The following is a 13,664-nucleotide window of genomic DNA, read 5'->3' on the forward strand; positions in this document are numbered from 1 at the left end:
CCCGACGCCGGAAGACCGGCAGCAGTGAAGATCCTGACAGATAAGTAAACTAACTAACCTAAGTCTTTCCCCCCCCTAACCCTAACCTCCCTCCCTAGTGCCTAACCCTAACCCCCTCCGTAAGTGCCTAAACCTAACCCCCCATCCCCGCAGTCTAATCCTAACCCTCCCAGGGGGGTGCCTAATCCTAACCTCCCACCGGGGGTGCCTAACACTAGCCCCCCCTTCCCCTAGCCTAGCCCTCCCAGGGAGGGTGCCTATTCCTAAGTCCCCCCAGGATCCCCTAACCTAATGCTCCCCCCACGGCTGTCCATGCTCGCCGCCCGGCTTACCTTCGTTCGATCTGGAGATATTAACTGCAGCCACATGCTGCATATACTAGAAGGGCCGGCCACTTATTTACTACTGGCTGCTGCCGGGGCCCGGCTTGGTGAAGCTCAACACTGTGGTGGGGGCGGGGCTGTGCCTGATGACTCCTCGGATCACTGGCTGAGAGATAGAAGCAGTCATTAGGTAGCCCCACCCCCTCCACAGTGCTCTGCCACTCTGCAGTCCTGCCCAGCAGCAGCAGTCAGGACTCAGCAGAAGCTGCCCAGGAAACTCGAGCAGGTAAGTGCAGCCTGGGATGAGGGGGGGGATACTAAATGTGAGATACTGTAGAATTGGGAAGCACAGTGGGGGATGAGAGAGCACAGTGTGGTATGGGGGATGGGAGAGCATAATGTGAGAGGGGGGATGGGAGAGCACAATGTGAGAGGGGGGATGGGAGAGCACAGTGTGAGATGGGGGATGGGAGAGCACAGTGTGGTATGCGGGATGGGAGAGCACAGTGTGGGATAGGAGAGCACAGTGTGAGAGGGGATGGGAGAGCACAGTGTGGGATGGGGGATGGGAGAGCAGAGTGTGAGGAGGGGGAATAAGAGAGCACAGTGGGGGATGGGAGAGCACAGTGGGGGAAGGGAGAGCACAGTGTGAGGGGATAGGAGAGCACAGTGTGGGCTGGGGGATGGGAGAGCAGAGTGTGAGAGGGGGAATAAGGGAGCACAGTGTGGGATGGTATAGCAAAGTGGGGGATGGGAGAGCAAACTGGGATGGGGGATGGGAGGGCACAGTGTGGGATGGTGAATAGGAGGGCACAGTGTGGGATGGGGATCAAAATGGTAAATAGGAGAGCACAGTGTGTGACGAGGTAGGTATGAGAGAGTAAAATGTCAGATGGGGGAGCACAGTGGGATATGGAAGCACAGTGTGGGATGGGGAGCTTATGTGTAAAAAAAATTATATATATATCTAAAATAAATATTATATATATAAATATATATATATATATATAATTATATATATATATATATATATATTATACTTATGCAAAGGAGCTAATACCAGTCCCCATGCTGCTTAGGTTAAGTCCTTCCAGAATCAAGTCAGCATGAAAGACGAGAGGATTCGACGCATGGCGAGCTGAGGAAAAGACACACAAGCAGAGATGCTGCGGCAGGCATACATAGAATAAGGTAAGTGTTGGGCATGGAGGGAAACTGTGGGGGCTCAGAGGTTCCCCAGAAAAACCACATATAGGCATACTTTCCAACTGTCCTGCTTCAGGTACTGTCCCACCGTCCCACCCGTGGGCTGTAGTGTCCCATGGTGGGGGGAGTTGGGAGAAATCAATTTCACCAATGCGCAGAGAAGCGGTTGCATAGATGCCGTGCCCTCCCTGCATCTCTTCACTGTGCAGGGAGGGCAGACTCAAGCAACTGGCCTGTTTCTGCCAGGGACCCTAAAATGAGGGCCCCTAAAAGAATGGGTCTACCGGGCCCCATGATTTCAGATGCTGGCCCTGTACATGAGCATAGGCCTGAACACACACAGGCACATAACACAAATAAACCGTGCTTAGCAGTCAGCAGTGGGTTTCACCCACAATTGGCCATGCTCTCCCAGCATAGCCCTTGGTCCCTGGCACTGCAGACACTTAATCCTACTACCTGGTCTCTAGACAGCATCAGGGCCATGAGCAACAGGTGGATGAGAGTTTTAAACCCTTCCTGTGCTGCTGACTTCCTGCTGGCTATGGGTGACCTAGAAAACCCGGAATTCTATATTTCCAATTTGAGCTTTGCAGCTCAGACAACCCGAAGTTCCAAACTTCTATTGCAGGTGCAGAATGTGCCGATCTTGTTTTCCTCTCCCTTGGAGGGAGCTGATCCCACCAGAATGTGGGTAATTCAGGTGAGAGACCAGCCCTCTCACCACAATATATACTAGTTAGCAGCCAGTCAAAATTACGGGACATTGTTGCGTCCACGAAAAATACAGTTTGCGCTCTGAAAGGGGTCGCTTTTCCATCATTTTTGCTTGGCAGCTGTGCGTGCCCGAACAGGGCAACACTTGAATTGCTCCATCGGGCGCCATCTAGTGGCTGTTGGAGCGCAACACACTTGAATTCCCCCCATAGAGGTGAGGATTAGCATTAGCTTTATATATATATATATATATATATATATATATATAGTGCTGCCCCCTGTATGGTGCTGTCCACTAATAGACCTGTCCTCTGTATAGTGCTGTCCCTTATATAGCGTTGCCTCCCTGTATAGTGTTGTCTCCTTGTATAGTGCTGCCCTCAGTATGGTGCTGTCCCCTGTATCGTGCTGTCCACCTAATAGACCTGTTCTTGCATGGTAATTTCTGCTCAGCAGCTCGAGGTGCTGCAAGTTGAAATGTTAGTGCCGATGGCTGTGCACTGCCCAAACGGAGCAACAATTAAATTGCTCCGTCGGGCGTCATCTAGGGGTCGCCGGCACACAACACACTTGAATTCTCCCCATAGAGGTGAGGAGCAGAGTTAAAGTGTGCACACACTGGCGATTAAAGTGGACGACTGAACGATAACGATATCATTATCTTTCAGTCGTCCACTTTATCGTCCATTTTTAACACAAAAACGATGAACGATAACGACGACGCGTGTTCCTGCGGGCCGTTCGTCATTATCGTTCATCGGGTTAACATGCAGGCCAACCTGACGATGTCGTCCGGTTGCTGCATGTTATGGAATGGGGGAGAGAGCCCAGCGCTGAACTATATCGTTAATGATATCGTTCAGCGGGTGTGCTCAATGTCATGAACGACATTGAGCACAGCCTGCCGGGGACACACTAGACGATATCGCTCATGGAGCATATCGTCTAGTGTGTACGCTCCTTTAGGTCTTTATATATCTATATAATAAGTGACAGAGTGTGTCTGTCTGTCTGTCCATGTGTACGTCTCTTTGTCCTTTATGCACGGCCATAGTTTTGGACCTAGCTCGACCAAATTTGGTATGGTGGTGTAGTTTGATCAGGATTAGGTTTTTGCCTAGGTTTGAACATTTTGGGTCATTCAGACCTGCTCGCAAGCGCAGGACACTCGCAAGCGCTTCGATGTTGCCCCACTACGCATGCGCACGATGGAGGGAGCTCCGTCGTGCGCATGCGCGAGACCCAGATAGCGACGGGCTCTCCGTCGCTCCGGGTCTCGCACCAAAGGGGGCGTGCTGTCGATGGTGACTGACAGCACGCCCCCTTTGGCGGACGTGCCGGGGGCGTTACTGCCAGATGGAGGCGTTCCCATGGGAACGCCTACCGTCTGAAGCCGGCCCCACTGACATCACTAGTGATGTCAGTGGGAGTGATCTTGGCTCTGATAGAGCCAAAATCACTCCAGGGCTTGACCATCCAGGGCTTGACCATCGCGACCATCATCATGGACGCTTGCATAAGCTGTGGGTGGTCACCCACAGCTATGCGAGCGTCCAGGAGGACGCTCCATTTTCATGGAGGTGGGCCCTGATTCAGAGCGAGCGCTCTGGTCAGAGCGTTCGGCTCTGAATCAGGCCCTTTGTCAGGGCCACACAATCTCACACAAACCCTAAAGATGGGAACACTCTTAGGCTGCGTACACACCTATAGATATATCTGTCCAATCCGTCTGGTGGGATGGAAAATCTGATAATGTATGGGAGCAAGTAGCAATAAAAATTTGTTAGCATCACTGGAAAACGGACCAGATTTTCCTTCACACCTTTAAATTGTACAGGTTCCAGGGCTGGCTCCAGTGGAAATTGGCAGTCTGCCAAAAACCTGTGAGAAAGCTACAAAAGTATACTTTTAACCTCAGTCTGAGCAAACTTGGTGTCTAATGCAAGTTCATATTACATTCAGAGCCTCTGTGTTTGCATGCAAAGGCGTAACTAGAACTTTGTGGGCCACATAGCAAGATCTTAAAAGAGCCCTCCCCAGAGGTAAAAAAAACCACATACATTTGCCCCCACACAGAGCCCATTCATGTTATACCACACATGTTATACCATTCAGGTTATGCCAAACAGTGGCCCTGATTCAGAGCCGGACGCTCTGACAGAGCGCTTGCTCTGAATCAGCCTTCTTGTTTTTTAGAGCGACCTCCTGGCTGCTCGCATAGCTGTGGGTGACCACCCACAGCTATAGCGAGCGGCCAGGAAGATGGTCGCGATGGTCAAGACCATCAGGCTTGCGACAAGACCCTTGTGGTAGGGTCTTGTTGCCGCAAGCCCCAGAGAGATTTCGGCTCTCACAGAGCCGAAATCTCTCCCACTGACATCACTCGTGATGTCACTGGGGCCGCCCCCAAACGGAGGCGTTGACATGGGAATGCCTCCGTTTCGGCAGCCACTCCCCCGGCCCGCCCACCAAAGAGGGCGTACTGTCACTCACATCGACAGCACGCCCCCTTTGGTACGGGACCCGGAGCGACGGTTTGCCCGTTGCTATCCGGGTCCCGCGCATGCACACGAGGGAGCCGGCTCCGTCGTGCACACGCGCACTGGGCCACCATCGTCCCGCTTGCGAGCGCATAGCCAGTAAGTAGTAGTGCCCCTTACACTTTATTCCACACAGTAATGCTTTTTACAGAATATGCCACATAGTAGTAGTGCCCCATATAACACATTATTCCATACAATAGTGCCCCCCCAGCAACTTACTTCTCTGTGTCTCTCCAGCAGCCTCTCACGTACCCCTGTGTGCCATCAGCAGCCAGTAGGTGTGGATTTGCGGCCAGGTTGCCAGATAATTATAGCTGGCGCACTGGCAGGCAGCAGCAGACAAGGACAGACAGCGCTGTTGCAATTTGAATCTGGCGCCGGTCCGCGAGTTCCGATTGCCTCGTGACTGGCAGCTCTGTCTCTCCATGACTGCATGCCAGTGCCGGCACCAAATCAACATCGCTCACACTCGGGCCCCCTTTCAACGGTTCCGACTGGTCCGGCCCATCTTGTGTGCGTGACTGGGTGCAGGAGGATCGGTGGGCCATGGAGGCAGCTCAGGGACCATAGCAGCTGCACCCCTTGCACCCACGGTAGTTATGCCACTGTTTACATGCATGTTAGCAAACAGTGGGGTTATAGGCGGGGAGAATTTAAACAAATAAAGGCTGCAGGTGTACTTCAGGGTTCAGTCTTCAACTCGGGCAACACCAGGTATCCCAGCTAGTATAAATATATCAAAAACAAATAAGGTACACAGATAGTGTTGTATGTTAAAAGCACAATGGGCTACTTAGGTTAACTCACACGCACATCAGAAAAGTTGAAAAATTGGCATATCAGGGGCACACAAGCTGCTAACATTATTACTATTGTTATTATTATTATTATTATTATTATTATTATGTAATTGCTATTTTTATTTATTGCACATCTGAAGGTTTTTTTTATAATGAGTGAGATCAGCAGATAGAGTGACATATAAACATGAATGTCCCTTTTGTAGTTATTTTATATAGCAAACACCACCATGACATAGTATACAACATTATGGGCAGATTTACTAAGCTCTGGAAAATGATAAATTGGACAGTGATAAAGTACCAACCAAGCAGCTCCAAATTGTCATTTTTCAAACACAGCCTGTAACATGACAATTAGGAGCTGAGAGGCTGGTAGTTTATCACTTTCCAATTTATCACTTTCCAGAGCTTAGTACATCTCCCCCTATGCAGCTGATTCTGAGTCAGATGCAGCAGCGATGTCAGATGCACTGGAGTGATGTTTTTCATATTCGAATCTATCTGAGTTGCACCGAGCATACATCCCGATGGTGTTCAATAAGAGACCTGAGCTCTGCTGGTGTTCACGCAGTTGAGTGATTATAGCTGACCGTGCAGGGCCGTATCTAGGGAGGTGCGACCTGTGCCATGGCACAGGGCACCGCAGGGCAGGGAGCGCTGTTTAGGCCAGTCAATTTTCCTGTCTATTATCATTCTCACTTGTAGCTTCCTCTTCTCTTATCTCTAGCATCTCCAGGCCTCCCCTATGTCTTCCCTAGCCCTTCCCCATGAGGCCATGACCCTTTTTCAGGTGCACTATCTTATGTCCCTATTTAAAAAATGGGGGGTGAGGCGCCAATGCTCACTCTGGCACAGGACACCAAAAAGTCTAGTTATGGCTCTGCGACTGCGTATGTGTCACAGCCGCACTGCGCGCCAATTGAATTGTAATATGCTAGCCCTTAGGATTTATTAGCAGTCAGGGGCCGTTTTGTGGGAGGTAATGTGGAGTGGGGATGAAAACGCGTACGTGTTGCAACATTTTTGGGGCATGTACCAGCTACCGACTGCAATCCTGTATTCAGGAAACATAGCTCCGGTGTCTCATTTGTTGCCCATAGAAACCAATCAGATTGTAGATATCACTTTATAGAATGTACTAGATAAGTGATAGCTAGGAGCATTAGATATTAGTGAGAGCTTAGAATGCTGACTACCAGGGCTGGATTAAGGTCTGTAGGGGGCCCCTGTGCAACACACAAGCGGGGGCCCCTATTAAATATATATTAATATATATTATAAGGGCACAGTTGTGCCCTTATATTAAGGCTGCATCTAAAAAAACGGATTTCTCCATAGAGAATTTTGGAGGGGGGGCATGGTGTTTAAGGGGCTGCACCTCAAAAGCTATTAGAGGTACGGATCTTAAATTTGGTATGTCCAAGTAGAACTGTCACTGGGTGCTGCATGCCAAATTTCAGGGCAAAAACATAAAAATTGAGGATTTGGGAGTAATCTAAATACCCAACTGTCACTTTTTTCTGACATTCTCAATTAGGAACACGTTGCTGCTGTAGTCTATGGGGGATTTTTGGGAAGGCAAAACTCAGGGTAGGGGTGGAATTTAGACTTGGTGTTTGTTTTATTAGGTAGCTAATGTGCCAGGGTACGTGCTTTTGGGGTTCAGGTAAATTAGAAAGTTACAGTTTTTAAACTATTACCTCAAGAATGCGCCAATGTAGAAATAGGACTTTCCAACTTGTTGCGCAGCCTCAGTTGGAGCCTCCAGCAGGTGTAATAACTGTGGCTTCATTTGGGTGCACAAAGATGGCCGTCATTTGCGGGCTTTATCGGTGGTGGGCTCGGGGGAAAGAAGCTGGCGTTAGCTGCAGCGGGAGCCAGCAGAAACCCAGGGACAGTAGCGGGCTTTAGTGGCGGTGGTGCGGGCGGCAGTGCGGATGGTGGTGGGGCAGGCGCTAGGAGGCGGGGGAGGTAGCAGCACACAGAATGCAGGCCCGGATCTGGTAGATCCATGATACCTGCTTCTGTGTTTAATTAAAAAAAAAATGGCATGGCCCCGCCCCCCAGAAAACAACCAGCATCGGGCTTTGGAGCCCTAGTACTGGTTGTGCTAAATACAGGGGACAAACGACGTAGGAGTCCCCCATATTAAGCACAACCAGCACCAGGCTTTTCAATGTATTCCAATGAGCTCACAATTCTTTGACTTAGCAGCTCCACCATTTTGTGAGTGACAGCAATCTCATTCCGTGAGAGTGCTGAATCTGCAGTTAACCACAGGGTGTGATGGCATACCATATCTGTATTGCGCAAGGAACACGTCCATTAAGGCGTTAGCTTTAATGATTGTAATTTCATTGCTTTTTGAAGTTTGAGTGGCAGAAAATCAATAGGTTTTGTGAATTTTCAGATCATGTCTAAGCAGCCTTAATTGGACATGTGAAACCGCAAGGTTTTTTGTGTATGGATATATATATATATATATATATATATATATATATATATATAAGTCAAGATCGAGAAAGCGGCACTCAACGGGTTAATAAAAAGATTTCAAACAAGTTCCATCAAGTTGATTTGATGGAACTTGTTTGAAATCTTTTTATTAACCCGTTGAGTGCCGCTTTCTCGTTCTTGCTATTTTAACTTATGACTGGCACCTCAGTGTTTTCATTATGTGAATGTCGACCCTACGGACAGTATATGTATATATCTACACACATACAATGGACGAAATGGGGGTATGCGCAATGGGGACCATATCGCTCGTAAGCGGTACATTGACAAACAGCAGTAAGTTAAGCTTAGCGCTGTTTGTAACATACTGAAAGGAGAACATAACCCCTTTAGCGAGTGCTAAAGGGGTTATGTCTCATTGCGAAATGGGGCCCATGGGCTACACATTTAAAAAAAGACACAGACACACACACACAAAAAAAACACACAATATACACTTACAGGAAAAAAACACATATAGGCACCTACATGAACTATCACTCAGCAGTTGCACAATCTTATCCACATTACACTGCACATAGTGCCCCTGATTCACATTACACCACATAGTAATGTCCCTTATTCATGTTATGACACACAGTGGCCCTTTTACACAATGCCCACAGTAGTAGTGCCTCTTATACAATGCCAACAGCAGTAGTGCCCCTTATGCAGTGCCCCCAGTAGTGGTAGTGCCCCTAATGCAGTGACCACAGTAGTAGTGCCCCTTATGCAGTGCCCCCAGTAGTCGTAGTGCCCACAGTGGTAGTGCCCCTTATGCAGTGCCCTCTATGCAATGCCCCCAGTAGTAATGCCCCCAGTAATAATGCCCCCAGTAGTAATGCCCCCAGTAGTAATGCTCATTGTAGTAGTGCCCCCTAAAGTAGTGCCCCAATAGTAATGCCCCCTGTAGTAATGTCCCATGTAGTAGAACCCCCAATAGTAATGCCTCCAGGGGCACTACTACTAGGGGCATTAGTAGTAGTGCCCCAATAGTAATGCCCCTAGTAGTAGTGCCCCTGTAATAATACCCCAGTGTAATGCCCCCAGTAGTAGTGGCCCAGTAGTAGTGCCCCCAATAGTAATGTCCCCTGAGTAATGCCCCCAGTAGTAGTGCCCCCTATAGTGAAGCTGCTTACACACACACACACACACACAAAAAAAAAAACCCAAAACAATACTTACCTAAAGCCCAGCTCCTGCATCCGCTGTCTCCGGTCCGCCAGCTCCTCGGAAAGATGGGAGAGATGTCATGACGTCTCTCCCATAGTGCACTGCACACTGCAGGAACCGGAAGCCAGAGATCAGGAGTGAGCTCCGGCTGGTGCTGCGGGGAGGGAGCCGGGCGTCTGCTGGTAAGAAAATCTCAGCTGGCGCCCGGCAAATGGAGCCTCCCTGCGGCGTCGGGCAAAGGTGGGCTGGAGGAGGCGGAACTGGTTCCGTCTCCCGTTCCGACCCACTTCAACCCCTGGTGGGGACATGTGAGGGCCTTTTCTTTGTGGGGGCCCCGGGACGACCGCCCCTGTTGCCCCCTCGTTAATCCGGCCCTGCTGACTACAAAATGTGACAACAGCAAATGGCCAAATTGTTTCCAGATGATGACAACTGTGAGACACATGTATACAGTTTTCCTGTGTCCTTGTTCTTCCTTAAACCCTCCTGTGTGAAAAATAAACAGGTTTACAGTACATGAGATCTTATTTAGGGAACCTGCTGACAAGTACATCATCTATATCTAAGAAACGTCCGACTCCTTGGTCAGGTGTCACACCCTGTCCTGTCCCGCTCCCCGTGCTGACACGGTACTGCACCTGCTAGTGTTTATCTCAGTTCTGAGCAGCTGTTTGTTTAGTATAATCACAATAAAAAGGAACCTTCCTGTATCCTGGTGACCTGCCCCCGAAAAGAGGATGTTCATGTGAGTGCAATTAGATCAGCAACAGGCTGTTCTATCCTGCTCTCCTGTCATCACCTCAGTCTGGGCGTCGCCATTGTTTCCTCTGAGCTCTCTCACTAGTGTCAGAGTCATTGTGTTTTGCATTATCAGGTTATGTTCATGGCCCCCTTAAATCATACATGCCCACCCCCCCGGGACCTGCGGGAGGCTCACGATTTTTTGGGTAACCCCCCTGCACCCCTGGAAGTGTAGGCATTACTCCTGTATTCCGCAAACTTCCTAGTGGAGTGGGGAGAACATTCTAGGGGATCGGCAGGTCTGTGCGCAGGGGGTGGGGACTAATGACGCGATTCTATGATAATTAAATTTGCTGCGCTTGCAGCAAATTCCCACGAGGGGGCAGGGCTTAATGACGAAATCCGTCCGTCCCCGTCCCCAACACCGACTGCCTGCTTCTCCTCTTCGGGCTTCTCCCGGGAAGGGAAACTAAGTCGGCAGGTATACCTTAAATACCCAAAACAACTGCCTAGATTAGCGTAATGGTAGCACCGGATATGCTGATAGACATGTGAAAACCGCCTGTGACTATCATAGTATTACCTTGGTGTTCTCACGCATCTCACTAGCATGCTACGTTCATTACTTCTGCTCAGTGGCCACTCTTCCCTTTTAAATGGAGTTGGGCTGCAGCCCGGTCCCAGGTCGTGTCCTGAATGAGACTTCGAGGTCTGGTCAGAGACTCCAGAGGCCATTCCATAGCACATGTACACAGAAATATAAAAGGGAAGCAGGGGCGTGCGGCTGGGTGATGGTAATAAACCTGCAGCCTCTAGAAGTCAGGTATCGCTAGCATGATAAAGCAGAGGAGGCTTCCTGCTAACGTCAGTCTGGACTGTCAGTTCCAGGGGAAGAAAGACAGACAGTGCATCCAAAATGGGATGAAGTCACTGCCATTGCATGGAGTGGGGGCTTACTGAGGGTAGTGGTGGATTTAACTGGTGAGCGCTGTAGGGCCCTTAGGTCAATTCCACCACTCTTCCTATTTACTGAAAAAGGAGAATATGCTGGAAGTTCCGGACATATTTAACTTATTGGAATAGATCATGTAGGAGAGTCCGTGATATAAATAATATTATTTCCCTCTAAGCTCAAGAGCCACAAGACATTGTATATACTCTTCCCAATAATATTATTTATTTTTTAAATGTTGCAAATGTCCATTCTTTTTATAATTATTATGATTAATGTAATTGATTTGCACCCAATGCTCTGCTGGCAATGAAAGGGTTACTTAGACTAATTTGCTTAACTCCTCTGAGCAGCATACCCATATACGCATATGTTATTAGTTACTGTACTTAACTTTGTTCTACATCTCCTCCCCACCACTTCTTGCCTGCCAGTCAGGTGTTGTGTCAGTTTTACCTACAGCAAAAATGTCACAGTGAATTATTCATTGAAAAACAAAGGAAATAATTCCATGTTGTCACTAATCACCTGATTAGACAGAACCGCCCAGATCCCTGAGGCTACTCGTCAAAGTGAATTCCCGAGAGGGAGATCTTTCAGGACATCTCCATGTGCAATGGATCAGTTCTAATGGTGCGTACGGGACGATCTGTTCAGCGAATGATATCCTCCCTTGAATTTCCCGGTGTGTGGGATGAACAATATTGTTCATCTACACACAAAAGATATCACTAACGATGAACGACCAACGTTCGCAAACCCCTATGGAAAATTAACAATATCGTCCAGGTTAGCTTGCATGCATATCGTTATCGTCCATGTGGGAACGCGCATCGTTGGTCGTTGGCTGCATAAAAATTTACGATATGAATGATTTAACGATGAACGATATCGTTATCGTTCATTGAAAGTACCGTGTGTACGCACCTTTAGTCTTATTTTTGTATCACTGATGTGTATAAATAGTTAAAACGTTATGCAGTCAGGAAGTCGACTGTCAGTCCCGTCAGGGGACTAACGATAGGCGTCGGGATTTCGACGCCTATCATTATCCCTATGGCGGGAGCCCGACGCCCAGCATACCGAACGAAAGTAAGCCAGGCGGCAGACGTGGTCAGCCGCGGGGGGGAGGGTTAGGGCTCCCAGGGGGGACTTAGGGCTAGGCCCCCCCGGGAGGGTTAGAGTTAGGCTAGGGGAAGGGGGGTTAGGCACCCCCGGGGGGGAGGTTAGGGTTAGGCACCCCCGGGTTAGGTTTAGGCTTCGGGATGGGGGGGTTAGGTTTTGGCACTAGGGAGAGAGGTTAGGGTTAGGCACCCCTAAGGGAGGGTTAGGGTTGGGGGGGGACAGGGTTAGGTTAGTTAGTTTACTTACCTGTCGGGATCTTCACTGCTGCCGGTATTCCGGCGTCGGGATTCATACCGATCCCGTTAGACCTGGGGCCCCGTGTGCACCACACACCCTGCACCCATTATAGATAATACTATAATACGCCCAATGAACAGACCATTATTGCGTGCACTAGTAGCACATGTACAGTTGTAAATTATAGCTCAACTACATCTGAATCAGACCTGTTGGAAGATATTTATCATTCCAGTCTGCAAATTAAATAATTCAAGGAACAAGCTCTTCTACTTGCAGGACTTTTTCATTTTTACACATTCTCTGTACCCTATTTCTTTAGTACTGCAGTTTTCAAACAGTTACCAGTAGTATTAAAAGACGATCACCAATGTTCAGGTTCAAAATGTGAACATTACACTGCTGCCCAAATATCAAGGTTATTTATTAGGAACACATAGATACAGTGGGCCTCATTCAGAGACGTACACACTCAATGGTTTGCATACATCTCCGATATTTTGGAGTCTACACATGAGCAGGACCCATTCTGCGCATGTACAGAATGGGTTCTACGATCTTGCTCACTTGCAGATCCCTCAAGCCAGAGCATGATTGACATGCTGCGGCATTTGTGGGTGGAGCGGGGGTGTGACTGGCCAGCATTTCTGGAAACTGTGGCATGTCTCCCCGATTTTCCCGGGAGGGATGAGGCCAGGGTCAGTGTCGGTGGATGACGATTTCCTGGTCTCTCAGGCTGCCAGGAACCGGCCAGGCTGAGTAAGTCTCAACTTACGCAGCCTGGCCAAAGGAGCAATGTCGCGATGGTTTCGATGGTGATCCGAGGCAGCTTCTATGGATGTTGCACTCAGATAGCAGATGCAGCAAGTTGTCTAATTTGCACAGACACCTCCTGCTGAATTTGCATTTTAGTTTTACGTTATTGCACAGCCGCTTCCTTTCAGCTCTGCAATACCGTCCATCTCTAAATCAGGCCCAGTGACAACGTGGACAACATTATGATTACGATATAAATTCAAAATAGTAATACAAAATACATATGAAATATGAATAGAGATTAAATCATGATTATTATAATAATAATAATAATAATAATAATAATAAATAGTCCAGTTATTGTCTCTTATGGGAGCGTTGAGTGCTATAAAGAGGTAAGCACTTATGGGTAATGGATATTTCAAAATTACTAGACTATTTTTGTAGTAATGGACCCCAGTTGTTTCCAAACCCGGGATCTTTGGTGAATCTTTGTTGATTGTTTTTGAGCCAGGCAAACTAATCAACAAGGTATTATTCAACGTAACTGGCCACAAATTGCACAGTACATGGTCCCAAAATTATTGCTGCT

The sequence above is a fragment of the Taudactylus pleione genome, unplaced genomic scaffold (assembly GCF_031769625.1).
Source record: "Taudactylus pleione unplaced genomic scaffold, aTauple2 ptg000122l, whole genome shotgun sequence".
NCBI classification, from domain to species: Eukaryota; Metazoa; Chordata; class Amphibia; order Anura; family Myobatrachidae; genus Taudactylus; species Taudactylus pleione.